The sequence below is a fragment of the Desmodus rotundus genome, chromosome 2 (assembly GCF_022682495.2).
Source record: "Desmodus rotundus isolate HL8 chromosome 2, HLdesRot8A.1, whole genome shotgun sequence".
Taxonomy (NCBI): domain Eukaryota; kingdom Metazoa; phylum Chordata; class Mammalia; order Chiroptera; family Phyllostomidae; genus Desmodus; species Desmodus rotundus.
In genome coordinates this window covers 139,385,993-139,400,877 of record NC_071388.1, presented here as the reverse complement: position 1 = coordinate 139,400,877, position 14,885 = coordinate 139,385,993, and the positions used below count along the sequence as shown (strand labels likewise).

The window sequence follows — 14,885 nt, the reverse complement described above, 5'->3', positions numbered from 1 at the left end:
GCAGCACTGCACTCCTAGGGGTTTACCCAAGAAAAAGAAAATGTACATCTATGCAGATACTTGTGTAGGAGTGTTCAGAGCAGCTTTATTTGTAACAGCCTAAAACTACTAACAACCCACATATCCACCAAGAGGTGAATGGACACACACACAGGGCGTAGCCATACCATGGAGTGTTATTCAGCAGTACCTGGAATAGATTAATGATACATACAACTTACACGAATCCCTAATTATACTGAGTAGAGAAGCAAGACGAAAATGAGTATATACTGTACTCTCAACATAAACCTCTGGCAAGTGCAAACTAATCTACAGAGACAGAAGGCACTTCCCCGCCTGGGGAAGAGCAGCCACAGAGCGGCGGGAGGTGGGCATTATCGAGGGGCACAGGGAAACATTCGGGGGTGACGAATGTGTTCACCATCTTGATTATGGTGATAGTTTCACAGATACACACACGTCAACCTTAACAAACCGCTTACTTTTAATATGTGAGGTTTATAGTGGGTCAATGATATGTCAAAAAAGCTGAGATTGCCTATTTGAGGTTGCCCTCTTGCCAGCCTAAATTTTGGCCTCACTGCAAAAATTGTCTTGAAGAGCATTTAGGAACACACCGACATTGTTAAGCTTAATGCTCTGTGAAATCATCTAAACTAATTGTTTCAAAGCCTGTGGCAGCAGTGTTCTGAGATTATATCAGATGACACTTTTTGTCTTTATGTAAACAAAAACTAACGTTGCCACTGGATACCAAACAGTGCTTTTACTGCAGGAACCCCAGCCATATTCATGCCAACGGCTGAATGTGTTATCTCACCTGAGGATGTCTGAGAACAACGTCCTTACTTCCCCATGTCACGGTCTGGTACTTTACTTGGTGGCCTCTGCAGGGAATCCTACAAGGGACACAGCAGACTTGAATCACTGGTGGATTGTGTGTGTGTGTGTGTGTGTGTGTGTGTGTGTGTGTGTGAGTGTGAGCATGCCGCATTCACGTGTGAGAAAGACTGACAGACGGGGGATGAAGGAGAGAGACACAGAGGGAAACAGGAAGCGAGACCTTGAGTTCTGGCTTTAATCCAGCCATTTCTTCCCTATAGAAAAAATACATGGAGTCAATTGCTTGACTGCTAAATAGCTCCAGTCTCTCCTACGTCTTCTAGCCCCACCCTCAGGAACACAGAGAGTCCACAATTTCTTTCATGGAACAGGTCCACACAAACCCAGGGACGCACGCACATACACGTACACTTGGACCCAAGTCCTCCGACTACAGTGCAAATGTTTCTTCTTCTTCTCTTCTCAGCAGATGTCATCAAAAACCTGTATTACTGTGACACAGGCCTCTCTTCCTCAAATAACTTCACAATTCTATCTTACATTTGATCCCTTTACACTAAATCAGTGTTTTCTAAATGCAATCCAAGCCAGTGACAACTTGGATTTGACTAAAACAATGAAGAAATCAACTCATCTCTTTTATATAGTTATATTTCAAATGTTACTTCACTTCTTTGAATAGACAATCAGTATCCCTTGGCACAGGCAGAAGGTATTTTCAAAGACACATACAATGAACACTAAAGATGTCAGTAAATGCGTACAAGCATTCCCTGCAGAAACCTAGGGGTCTGAGTACAGCTCTCCCTCTGGGGCTGGTGTAGCTAACAAAGGCATCTCTAGCGCTTGCTGATATCTCTTTTAACAAACTGATACTTCCTTCTTGACTAATCAGTAGGGCTGACAGAGAGTTGAAAGGGAAAAACTTCTTCTATATGTTGCCACATGCATCCTGAGCTCATCTCGCGCAAGGTAGCTCCCGCCCTCCGCAACCTCTGAGAGCCCGTCTCCTGAGCCAGGAGGCCCACACAGATCCATGTCCACACAAAAGTATGACCTACCTCGAGGACTTGGGAGAAGTAGGAGGGCCCCTCCCAGCCCACATGGCACCTTTGTGAAAATTAGGGAAAGGAGCCCCTCTGGGCAGGTGAATGCTCTGTGTGCGTAGCGCTTGGTGACAGGACGGTGTCTGTGCGAGCATTTGAAAAAGGCCTCCCTTTCTTCAGGCCAATGTCACCTTCTGCCAGACAGACAACAGGTTGGATTGTGGCCCCACTCTACCCTTTGGCTTGGTGCCCTTGTGCCATGAACCAGAGAACTATACTTGATGGTTTGCCAAGCATTTCCTAAGCCTCAGCATTTCCACTAGGTATTACCAAATTCGTAATTCAGTGGCTGACTTTCTTGGGCTCTGTGTGGTGTCCCACTTCACCCCCATCCCAATTCCTTTTCATTTCTAGCCTTTGGGCTGTGTGGTGGCTCAGGAGCACTCCCACAGGCGACACACACTGGAGAAAAAGGAAGCACTCACAGTCCCCCTGAGTGTTCCAGGTGTCCTCTGGTGTTGGCTCCCCGCTGCTGGCCTGTCCCTACCCTGCTACAGCTGAGGCTGGCTCTGGCAGAGAAGCACCCCATCCTGAGATGGCTGTTTCCTCTCAGTCCTGTTGATATTTAATAACTGAGTAGTTAGCCGGGTTCAGAGGCACGCTTCCTTTGCCAAAGGCACACACGGACGAACATCAAGCCAAGGCAACTTATTGAAAGCAGCACAACGGAGGACAAGATGCTCTAAGCAAATGGGTTCTAACTCAAGACATAGCTCTGCCTGCAAGAGCAGAACTCTGACAAGCACTGGGTTCAAACGACAAGATGCTGATTTAAAGTGCCTCAAAGAGCCTGGCGGCAGGAGGGGCCTGGGTTTGTATTAGCACAGACAGGAAGCCGATTCTTATATGTTTTGTTCTTTATACTTCAAATTCTGGGTAATTCACAGCCCAGTCTACATGGCAATCTTGAAAGGAGAATTCTCAAATATTAGTAAGTTCAAAGAAGGATTCATTTTGGCTTTTACAATGGCTTACACAAAGCCACCATGTAGAAGTCCGTATAAATAAGACAGACTTGGTTCATAAAGCCTGTAGGAGAGTATAGTAGGGAGGAACTAAACTTTCCAAAAAGAGGATACATTGGCCAGTTACCTCTCTTTGAACGTAAGCCTCTACAAGGTCCTGTAGTCCAGCACAAGGACCCACTGCCCATTGGTGACAGGGCAGGGGGACCTAGGGGCAACCCACCACTTTTGAATACAAATTCCTAGAGAAATTTGGAGAAGATAATCTACCTAAAGCAGAAGTGGCAAACTGGCACCAGCTCGTGTGTCAGTGCCATGTGATCAGCCATGAGAGCTTGAGCACTGAGCTGAGAGGCGTTCTGGAGTCCCGCCTGGGCTCAAAGGGAAGGGGCTATAACTTGATAATGACTTCAACTTGCGGTGTGACCAAGGTCAGATGGTCACATGCTCCACCACTCCCTGTCACTCCCCAGCAGTCCTCAATAATCTTTTCCTAACAGGAAATAAGTTTGAATAAATGGTTCTCTTTAGAACAAAAGTGTAAAATTCCTCAGATATTACATGATGACGACAAATTGCTCATTCAGAACATCCCTGAAACACCAGAGAGACCACTGCTGCTGAGAACAGCACTGTGCAGCCTGCGTGAATCTCGGGAATAACTTCCAGTCAAAGCCCCTGGCCACCTACTTATTAAGTATGACACCGCTGTGCCAACAGACTTACAGGTGGTCTCAACTAAGGCTGGGCCATTGGGCGTGGTCTAACCTGGAGGGCTAGCTGTCCTTTCAGTCTTTGGGAAATAAGGTTTTAAAAGTCCCTAAGTTTAAGACTTGTATTCCTGAAGATCAGCCACCACAAAAGAAGACATTCAGTCCTGGACTAGGCATTGCTCCTGGTCACAGAGCTTTGGAGAACTCACAGAAGGCTGGGAGGGGGCTGGCTCCACCCTCCTCACCAGGACACACTTCATTATTCAGAGAAATGGTATTCAAAAGTCTTAGAGCTCTACCGGGTTCCAAGCTTGGCAGGACCTAGCAACATGGACCGCCTCCTGCCGGCCTCCTGTGATGCTGCCATGAGGAAGTCGGCCAGTGGCTCAGACACCCACTCGGATCTCTGAAGAAACAGATGTAAGAGAAGAGCTCCTGTCCCTCTGAAGTCCTGCCCTCCCTAGTCCTGTGGACCACAACGGCAAAGCTTTCTTACAGATTTCGCTCAAGTATAGGCAGCCAACTTCAAAACCTCAGCTCATAACCAGCTGTATATGGGGGACATTAGTGGTCACTGGGCATCAGGAAACAATTCACTTACGCGATCGCTTTGGCAGCTGGTCGGGAATTCAGGAGGCATGCAAAGGCCCTGATCCTTGCACTGACAGTTCAGTGTGTGCGAAAAGCATTCGGGAGCCTTGTGAAAGTGCAGGAAGTGCACCCGCGTCCCGTCATCTCACATTTGTCCTAACTTTCTCCTGTTAAAGCAGCATGCTAAACCTGTATCTGTACCTGTATCCATCAAAGTCCCAATGTACTCGTGTAGTAGAGAAGCTTAACTTACAGAAGCAAAATGCAAAAATCAAACCCATTTTTAAATCTCCACAGTCATGTCCTACACAACTCACACAGGACAAACAGATTTGGACCACGTGGATCCAAATCAGTTTGAGAACAAACAAGTGAAGGTAGCCGCAGGAACTTTAAGTGTCAGGACTTCCCAATGAAACTCAAAATGTACCCACATTGGCACCATTCACAAAGGAAATAAACAATTCAGGGAGCGCACTGGCGCCGGGCCTCCTAACTCCCAGGATTTCCATCACTCCATGCTAACTCCCTCAAAAAGTGAGCAAAAAGGAAAAGTTATAACAAGTAAGCAATTATTTACTATCTTTATTTGCAAGACCTTGAAAAGACACTGGCTCAATGTAATCAAAAGTACAATATTTGACCCAATGACTTCTATAAATTATACTCCCTTCTATTTCATCATTAACTAAATCTTGTGTCTGCACATTAAAAATCACGGGGGTACATGTTGAAATGACAGAATACCCCCAAACTGCTGATGTTTAGATTCAAACATACTTGTATTTCTTACTGTCAGATCAACAGCCATTAACTTTCCCCAAAGTCAGTAAAGCAACCTAATTTATTAAAGAGGCTTATTGTATTGCCTACTTGTATAAATGTCTGATGATATCTAATCCGAAAACTCTGCTTCCTCCTTCTGCAATTACTCCCAGTTGCACTGACACTGCCTTCTGGAGGGAGGTGCAGGGAACGCGGCACAGCCCCGCAAATGCAGGCCCATCGCTGCCCGGGGTCTGGTGCTCCCCACAGGAGGTGGTGCGACCTGGGTTGCCACTTTAGCACATAAAAACACAGGAGGCTCAGTTCAATTTGAATTTCAGACAAACAACAAATAATGTTTTATTCATTGCTTATCTGAAATCCAAGTGTAACTGGGTGTCGTGTATTTTATCTGCCAACCCTAGCTCCCTCCACTGTGAGTTCCTGTGTATGGTCTGCACAAAAGGAGACTCTTTTCTAACATCCTGTTGAGACTGCAACTTTTGCAGATTAAAGTTAAAGAACAGTCCCTACATCTATACCGTGCCCTTCACGCCTTCATACTTGAAGGACTTTCAAAGTGGCTTTTGCCCTGCTCTGCTAGTGGGAGAGGCTCCCTTTGGGGGGAAGGAGGTGGGAGCAGAGGACGGGATGCATGGTGCCAGCAGAGCAGTGCGTCCGCGCGCCGTCCAGGCTCCACTTCCGGAGTAGTGTGCAGCCCCCACAGCACTTTATAAATGAGATAATAACAATTATTCTTATGTGCTGCTGCTGCTGAGCACCTGTTCACTGATCAGCAGAAACTAGAACTGGCAGCACGTTTGGCCGGCTCCCACTGAGGATGGAGATCTGGCTCCAACATACTCCTCTGAAAACAACTGGAGTTTTAAAGGTTCTAGCCCCACTTAAAAAAATAATAATCTTTGCTTCAGATGAGAAGAAAGCAGCTGATCTTTCTCTTCCTTTGTCTTCAGCTCTAAAACATTCCATTCACTCTCTTCTCTTGATGGAAACTTACCCACCTCAACTAATGAAGCCCTCAGTCAGCAGGAACTCTCCATCTTTTCTCACCTGCAGAAAGTAAGCATAGCAAAATAAACAACTTAAGAAGAAAAAAATCAACGACCCAGAGATGGCTAAGAGGTTTAATTATTGCCTGGAAAGCAACAGCATCTGTAAGACTAATTTTCATAATTACTTTCTGATTGAAACTGGGACTTGAAACAGGGTAAACTCATTTCCATATTAATATTAAGTAATGATTAACGCAGCTCAGGACCCAAGTTCAGGATCTGAGAGCATGAACTGAAAGGAAATAAAGAAATTTTAACCCATAGGGGTGAATTTGCTACTTGTCTCTCAAATGATTTTCCATTCATTAACCGGCATACAATAAACTTACATTTGCTCCACGAGAACTCATCAGAACGAGTCCTGGCAGTTACCAAGGGGCCCTACCGAACACAAGACCTCCTCAGACTTGACTCCCTACCTCCCATTTTTCTCTCCCTGTCCTCCCTCCTCAGCTTGTCTCTGGTTTTGCATATTCATTCTCTCGTTCTCTCATTCTCTGTGTCTGTCTGTCTGTCTCTTCCCAGCTCCCTCTCCCCGCCCCGCCCCTCCTTCTCCTTCCCACACCCTCCTGTCACCTCCTCACCCTCTTGCTGTCACACTGGCCTCTCTCTCTTTCATTTCCTTGACATCTCTCGCTCTGTCTGTGCTCCCTTACATGGCCTCATTCACGTTTTCGCTCTCAGTTCCTCTCTCCCACCTGGCAGAATCTGATGGCTTCAACACCAGAGAGCAATAATTAACCAGATTAGCTAAGAGTAAATAATTTTTATTGTTCAACCCAAGTGCATGCAAATCACTAAGCACCACTGTGCTCAAACAAACTCCCACTGGGGGTGGGAGAGCCCAGCTAGACACACACTAATCATCATCTCGAGAATAAAATGTCTTCCACCAGGAGCATGGCATCACGTGGGACAGCCTCCCATCCCTTTAAAAAGAGAAATGCCCTTTCAACTTTTGTCTTTGCAGATTAAAGTTGGAAAACAGTGCCATAATCTTTTAAAACAAAAATTCCTGAACATTAAAAGTCACACAAACCAGAATAATGACATAAGATGTTAATAATTTTTTGTTGTTTTAATAGATGTTTTTGGAGTTACTACTGGATACTTGCCCATCCTCCTTAAAAGTCCCCTGACCAGCAGCTAAGCAATGCCAAGCAAGCCAGCAACATTGTGGCGGTGGTCTGAAGCCCCTTGTGACAACTAGCGAGTTAGTTGTCACCTATTGACAAGGAGCAGACATGAAAACAGGAATTGCAAAGAGTGCTTACATTCTTATTGTCTGTAAATGTTGTTTTGTTTTAGGTAATTTAAGTTTAAAGTAAAATCCAGCTTTCTCATTCTTCTTTACAAAAAAGAATCCATCTGAGAATTAATGAATGATGTCAAGAATTCCAGTCTCATAGGAAATGCATAATTACTCTCCTGGCTCTAATAAGGCACCACATCCAGAACTTAATCCCCAAGCAGTTAACCCCAGGGTAACAGTCTCCTAACTACTCATTTCCACCTGCCTGGGGTTCAGCGGCACCTTTCAGACAAGCCTTTGAATATTTGGCTCAGCGAATTTAATTATGATCTTCCCGTGCAAAATATGTCTCCAAGATTATATCATGTCTCTGGAATTCCATAACTGAAGTTAGAAGGCCTCATTCAATTCTTCTTACGTATGGGAGCCAGAGTCCAAACATTCCTATGTCAAAAGTTCATTTACATTTATTTAGTGAAGTTGTAGCTGGTATTCAAATCCTTGCTTGAGCACTTAAAAAGGAAGAAAACAATTTTTACTCAGTGTACTATTTATTATGTCTATTCATTCACACACAGGGACCAGAAATAATTAAATCAGTACCAAAAGTTAAGTAGATAATTATTTTCTTATTTGCTGGAGGAAATCTCATTAATTATACATGTTTATTTCACCCATTTATTGCTGCACCATCTATATCAACTCCACAATATCAAAATAATATTCCATTAGATTACAGCAGGAACAAAAAAAGTCAAGAGAACTCTTGTTCCATTATAACTAGAAAGACAAAGACGACATAAAAGAGTCTCAAAGTGATCTGGAAGAATCAGAGATGAAAGAGAAATTCAAACTAGTGGAGCTGGGAGTAAGTGTGAGAAAAGAACATAAAGTGACCATCATAAATCGGGAAAAATTTATTCACTGACAAGAGCTAAAGAAGACAAAATATAGATTCCTAATATATGCAAGAAATGTAAAAGAAAATTCTTGGGGAAAGAACAAATCACAAATTGTGAAAGTCATAGTTAATGAAAAAATGATTTTAGAAGGTGCTTGTGGAAAGAGGAAAAACACACCCAGTGCTGTCTGGATAATGAACAATGAACCATGCATAGCTCAAAATGTCACATCCAATGGAAAGTACCTGAACTTCATCTTTTAAGAGATGGCCCATGAGCACTTAGAGAAAGAGGAAAGAGCATCAGGGATTGTCCCAGAACAGACAACAGACTACCCTTCCTTCCTTTTTGAACACCATCCCAGTCTCACTCATGGAAATGTCAATAGGGTATGTCAACATTCCGTCCTGATACGTCATTAGACCAGGGCCCCAGGCCTCAGCACCAACAGACTTTATTCTCCATGGCCATGTTCACCCGCTGCCTACCTGTTTGAGCTGATTGCATCTGGACCAACTAAGTTGCATGTGGACCAATACAGACTACATCAGACATCCTCTGGAATCTTGGAGTCAGCTTCTAGGACCATGTCTCACATCCTTGACTTCTTTGATCTCTGCCAAAAGGTAAATTCCCGCCTGTGCATCCCCAAACTCTCTTCCCTATCCGTATTCCCCTTGGCAGCCATCATTCGGTGCTCCCCGCCTCTCAAAGCTTTCCACCGTACCTCTGGCAACTTGTTTCCAGGAAAAACAGCCCTTCAGCATCCATGAGCTCTTCTCAGAATACTACATCCACCTTCGTACTTCACTTGAAATCTGGTCTCTCTTAGAGATACTGCTTCTTCCCCTGATGATGCCAACTACCCTCTCCTCCCAATCCTAAACTATGGTGGTGGATTCACTGGGCCATGAGTGACAGAATCCCAGAACCCCAAGAGAGCAATGATGCTAGAAGATAAAACACTGTAGTACTCTCCCACATAAGAAGTATCTAGAGATGGGCTTCACAGTCAGGAAGAACCAAGGTTACTTCTTACCTAACTGCTCGAACACCCAGGGCAGTAGTTTGCCTCATAGTACAAGAGGGCTGTCAATTCCCAGGCGAGCACAAGCGTATTCAAGTTAGAAGAGAGAAGGCTCTTTTCTCTCCAAGGAAGCTTTGTGTCAGTTATAAACACCACTTTCATTCACATTCTGTTGGTCAGTTCTGTGGTCATATGGCCACACCTAGTTACATGACAGGCTGGGAAATGTAGTCTTTCATTGGGTGGCCATGTGCTCACATACAAGTCACAATTATGTTGTCAAGGAGGAACATATGGGGCGTCAACTCAAAATCTCTCCTTGGGATATAAATCTGTAATTCCAGGGCCACCTCCAGAACTGTGTGCCTGTCCTGGTTCAGAGAGGTTGCCTAGTCACTTCTACCTTCTCAGCGACACCTGGCTATGATCTCATGACATCCCAAGTCCTCCTGTGTCATCTAAGACATAGATGGCCTGTTCAGCACCCTGCTACCATGATTATTTGACTTCCTCAGTGCCGACACCTTCAACTTCCCTCCAGCTCTGCTATCCCCGCTCCCATCCACACACTAGCCTCTCATGGTCATCTCTGACATCTGTTTCTTTAAAGGTATTTATTTATTTATTTATTTTTAGAGAGAAGGGAAGGGTGGGAGAAAGAGAGGGAGAGAAACATGGATGTGTGGTTGCCTCTCACATGCCCCTACTGGGGACCTGGCCTGCAACCCAGGCATGTGCCCTGACCGGAAATTGAACCGGCAACCTTTTGGTTCGCAGGCCAGCACTCAATCCACTGAGCCACACCAGCCAGGGCATCTTTGATATCTTAAACTGAACCCTTTACCCCATGAATCTCAACTTCCCATCCTTCCAAGCTCCCTTACCCCCCCATCCTGTCAAACACTAAGACTGCTAATTCCCTGAGAGCTACATTTTCCCCGGTCTGTCAGACTTCCTCCACCTCCTTCAATCCATCTCTCTCTCCCTCCCTCCCTCCCCATACTTCCCTCCAACCCTTCCCTCTTCCCTCCCTTCACCAATCTGGACACTGGAGCTGTTCACATGAACTATCACCCTACCTTCCCAGCACACCTCTGACCTGAATCAATCATCTCCAAAGCAATGAGCCTCAAAACTGGCTTACAGTTCTCATATGGCTTTAAAATGTCTTTTTGTACCATTTCCCCCTCTGCTAGATTTCATCCCCTGTCTTCTCCGTATTTTAGTTTCAGAAGGGACTCAGTATGCAGAAGTGACTCCTTCACAGGAGTCACCTGGTGTTAGTTGGCTTCTAGGTAGAGTGATGGACAGATGAGTGACTGGATGACAATAAGAATATATACTGAACTATAGTAAACTTAGATTTGTAGCTACTTAAAGAAACAAAGAATGCCAATTATGGTGAATCTAAGCCCAAGGGAAGCTCACGAAAGGCAGAGTGCAAAACTTTATCCTTGGACGTGTCCTGCTCAGCACGAATGAGGACAGAGTTGGCATGATTATGAAAAATACCAAAGACCTGAAAGCAAGAGTGTAAAACAACTATGCTATGCCAGAAACAAGATCCAAAGGGCTCTGGGTAGGCTAGAATCAATCTATTATATATATACACACAAACTATATATGTATATATAGTTTATTTGTATAAAAAAGGACAAATGTAAAGTTCTTCATTTCCTTTAGGCTCTTTACTTAGATCTAAAACCCCAACTTCACAGGTGGCAGAGATGCAACAGAATAGACAAAACTGTACAAATGAAAATATATATAAGGCTTTCCTTTATTGCAGAGCTCAGTTTGAACAAAGAGCTCTTCCGAAACTGATGCAGCTTCATCTTACCTTACAGACGTAAGGCGTCAAGAACCGAACCCTGATCCACTCTGTGCAGTCACACACCAGGCGCTGTGTTAAACACAGTGCGCCAGGCAGGTTCAGAATGACCTGGACCATCCGGAACATATTCGAAGAAAAGTGACCTCGTAAAACTCAAGAGACAGATCTGCATCTTAATCAATGTATCTGTTCCCACACTTGACGTTGTTTAATACTATAGTTTCAGGGCCTCTGGGTTTCAAAACGATCGATGCCTGTCATATAACAGGCACTTAGTAAAGATTGGTTAAATAATTAAATGAATAAAGACAAACTCTTACTGCTTTGTATCAAGTTTTAAAGATTTAATACCCTTTCATTTGCTTTATGTAACCAATACCATCGGGCCCCCTGGCAGAGTTATCTCCCCCAATGGTTTGAGATTAGTTTTATTTTTAACAAATGGGGTTTTCTTTCAAATCAACTAAAAGAGTTTGCCCTGGCTGGGTGGCCAGTTGGTTACAGCGTCAGGCTGACATGCCAAGGTTGCGGGTTCCGACCCCGAGCACGTACAAAAGTCAGCCAATGAATGCACAGATAAGTGGAACAACAAATGGATGTTTCTCTCTCTCTCACTCTCTCCCCCCTTTTCCTCTCTCTCAAATCAATAAATAAAAAAAGTTTTCAAATAAGTCAAAGATGTTCACAATACTTCCATTTATGCCTTATATGTAGAATTTTGTTAAGAGTCTGCTTAATATGAACGATCCTGTTTGAAGAAGCTAAGGGTTCTGACAATATCAATAAAGATCATTTCCGCTCCTAACATTCTGTGAACACCTCTGTCCTCTGGCTTGAGCCAAAAGAAAACAAGTCTAAAATGAAGAGGAATCATCCAGAAAGACTGATTTACTTGTATTATTTAAGCACATGTTGAATTCCTTTTGCTTGTAAGTTATTATGACCCATTGGTCCTCTGGAAATTACATCTGAACAATTCTAGGAGAATAAGTCCATTTCCTAAAAGCCTATCTAATTCATGTGAGTCTCTGTTATGTTAATGCCTTAAGCTAGATTTATGCCCTTCAAAGGATGAATTCATGTATCTCTGAAATATGAAGTCTTTCATCAGGATATTACCTGTTATTAATTTAATGTCTTGTGATGACACAAAATCCTCACCACAGCAGCCCAATGGGAACGCAGACGGAGAGAACCACAGAAGTCCCTGACCCCTCTAATGCACAAATCAAGGCCGCGTCATGGATCCAGGGCTCCCAGAATGGGTGGTCCCCCTCCCCATCACACACTGTCAGGTGCACATGGCAGAGGAGGACAGTGGGGGTGGAGTGAGGCAGAAGGACCAGGCCTTCCAGCACAGCTGTGAAAAACACACATGGTGACTGACTGCGGCCACAGTATCCTAAGCACTCACCCATCCAGCCTCTGCGCGGTTATGCAATTTCGATTTTTAAAATGCATTTACTTTCTTTGAACCACAGAAATCTTTTGAAATACATATTTTAAAAATCTCACAAGCTACTGGATGGACAAGGTTACACAACAACATTTAAAACTAACTGAACAACACAGGAGCTGTTAGTACACAGCGTGAGTCAGTAATTTACTTCCTCTACTTTCTCAAAATGATGCTTTCCTTAAATCTTCTAGCACACCCATTGAAGCATATTTTGTCTAAACCATAAATATATAGAGTGTGGATGATCACTGAGGAAAAAGCATTAACTTTGGATTTAATATTATAATTATTTATACAATAATTTGAAAGTATGTAATATAAAATGGAAGATAGCTTTACCAGACCAGCGATTAGCCGTACGTTAGGCTAGAGGACTGGAGGCTAGAGGACTGGAGAACGCACGGCACCAATCTTCCCTGGGCCAGTACGTTCAACCCCAGCACTTCCCATGACATCCAGACACAGCCTCGCCACCCCAGTTCGAAATCAGCCCCTTTCAATCTGAAACAAAATATACTAACCAACCCAAGTTGGATTCATAATGTTTTATACACAACTGAAGGTGAACTAACGGCCAGGAATGTTCTCCAGCCACGTTTGCTGTGGTGCGTGCCAAATAACCACCTCAGTATTAAAAACTAACACTCACAGCATCTTCGACACGCACCCGAGTGAACGTACGACGGGCACTATAATGCACGCTTTTCATGTGTTCTATCTCTTGATCCTCACTGTGGTAGGCACTGATATCACCATTTTAAGGGGAGGAAACTGAACCTTTGGGGGTTAACTAGCTCCTCTAAAGTCACTGAGGAAGGATGTGGGAGGTGTGTTCAGTTCTCACTTCCAACACTGCACGGTTAGCCACTGCTCTGTGCTATCTGCCCCGTGCCTCTCAAGGCTCAAATTGTCTCTGTGATACAACTACTTACCTTTAATGGAAGAATTTCATACTCTCTGTCCTGGTGTCTTGACCCTGACGAAGTTAATGACTGCTGTGAAAATTCCACAACACTTTAACCATTACACACGGTCCTAATGCTGAACACCGAACATTCAATTTAAATCTTATCAATATTATTGTACGTGCTATCCCAAATCGAATACTGCTTAGCACTCCCGCTAGGTGCTGAGATGAGAGGGAACAGAAACCAAGGCACTGAATCACTTGCTTACAAACAGTGATTTATGACAAGTGAGGTGACTGTCACCACCTCGCTGTGGCACAGAATTGCTAGCCCTGACGGCAGCGCAGTAGTTCTCAAATTCTATTTGCCTGAGAACTTCCTGATGCACGTGTTTAGGTGCGGATTCCTAGGACCCGCTTCCAAAGACGCTGATCCGATCACTATGGGATGATGCCATGGATAAGCATCTTTAAAAGCACGACACACGACATATGATTCTGACGCCGGTGGCGCTGGGTGAGAGGTTACGGAATTTCCCTTGGGCATCAGGTCCCAATTCTGACAGCTGCCACGGAGAAACCGTGAGGAACTGTCAGTGGGTGAGCAAGGCCCTGGCGAGGCTCTCCACAGGCGTGCACACTGACCACTGACACCCCATCCGCAGCCTGTGTGTCAGAGATGTGTATCGTGACTACTAGAGAACAGTACATGTCATGACTGATGTCTCCTTTCCTTACACACCTAAAAATCAAACACAGAGTAACGGATGCAGGAGAAGAGGAAACCATCAATTAAGTACTTTTTCTGACTAAGCTCAGTTATGATAGATGACACCTTGACCGTGCTCATGTTCTTATTTCTGGTATTTTTTTGTTGGACGAGAGAAGAATGAGTTGTACACCACAGCAGCATTCAGGAAGCTTGGTTTTAAGAGACTAAGTTACAAATATGTTAATAATTTTTAATATTGAAGTCAAATACTAGGATGTATTTCCATATCTCCTGTTATGAAATATAAAATTCATACACACATTCATTCACGTGTTGAAGTCTGAATCCCCAGTGCCTCAGAAGGCGACCATATTTGGAAATAGGGCCTCTAAAGACATAATTAAGTTAAAGTGAGGTCTTTAGGGCCTTGGTCCTAGGCCTTGGCCTTGGTCTAGGATGAGCGGTGTCCCTGTAAGAAGAGGAAACTTGGACACAGAGAAGGTGAGGTGGAGACACAGAGGGAAGGAAGACATCTACGAGCCAAGGGGAGAGGCCTCAGAGGAAAACAGTCCTCTTGACACCTTGATCTTGGACATCCAGCCTCCAGAACTGTGAGAAATAACTTTCTCTTGTTTAGTCCACCCAACCTGTGGAACTTTGTTATGGCAACCTTGGCAAAATAATACACGTTCCCATATATTAAAAAAAAAAAAACGAGCGATCCTACTTCATC

The 14,885-nt window shown here is 44.1% G+C and overlaps 1 protein-coding gene and 1 pseudogene across 3 annotated transcripts in view; one reads left to right on the top strand and one right to left on the bottom strand.

Moving 5' to 3' along the window:
* The window catches only part of LYPD6B (LY6/PLAUR domain containing 6B), a 164,058-nt gene that overhangs the window by 104,352 nt on the left and 44,821 nt on the right, over positions 1-14,885 (bottom strand). Inside the window, exons 2-3 of one of the 3 annotated variants that reach the window (XM_053918650.1) lie at positions 6,009-6,057; positions 824-902 (exon numbers count right to left, since the gene is read on the bottom strand). The exons of 1 other annotated variant lie outside the window; for it this stretch is intronic. The gene's annotated coding sequence lies outside the window, so the exon portion shown is untranslated. The remainder of the gene's footprint in view (positions 1-823; positions 903-6,008; positions 6,058-14,885) is intronic. One more of the 3 variants, XM_045203180.3, reaches the window with a different exon arrangement.
* LOC112313125 (small ribosomal subunit protein eS1 pseudogene) overlaps positions 1-14,885 on the top strand; it is a 43,837-nt pseudogene that overhangs the window by 21,979 nt on the left and 6,973 nt on the right.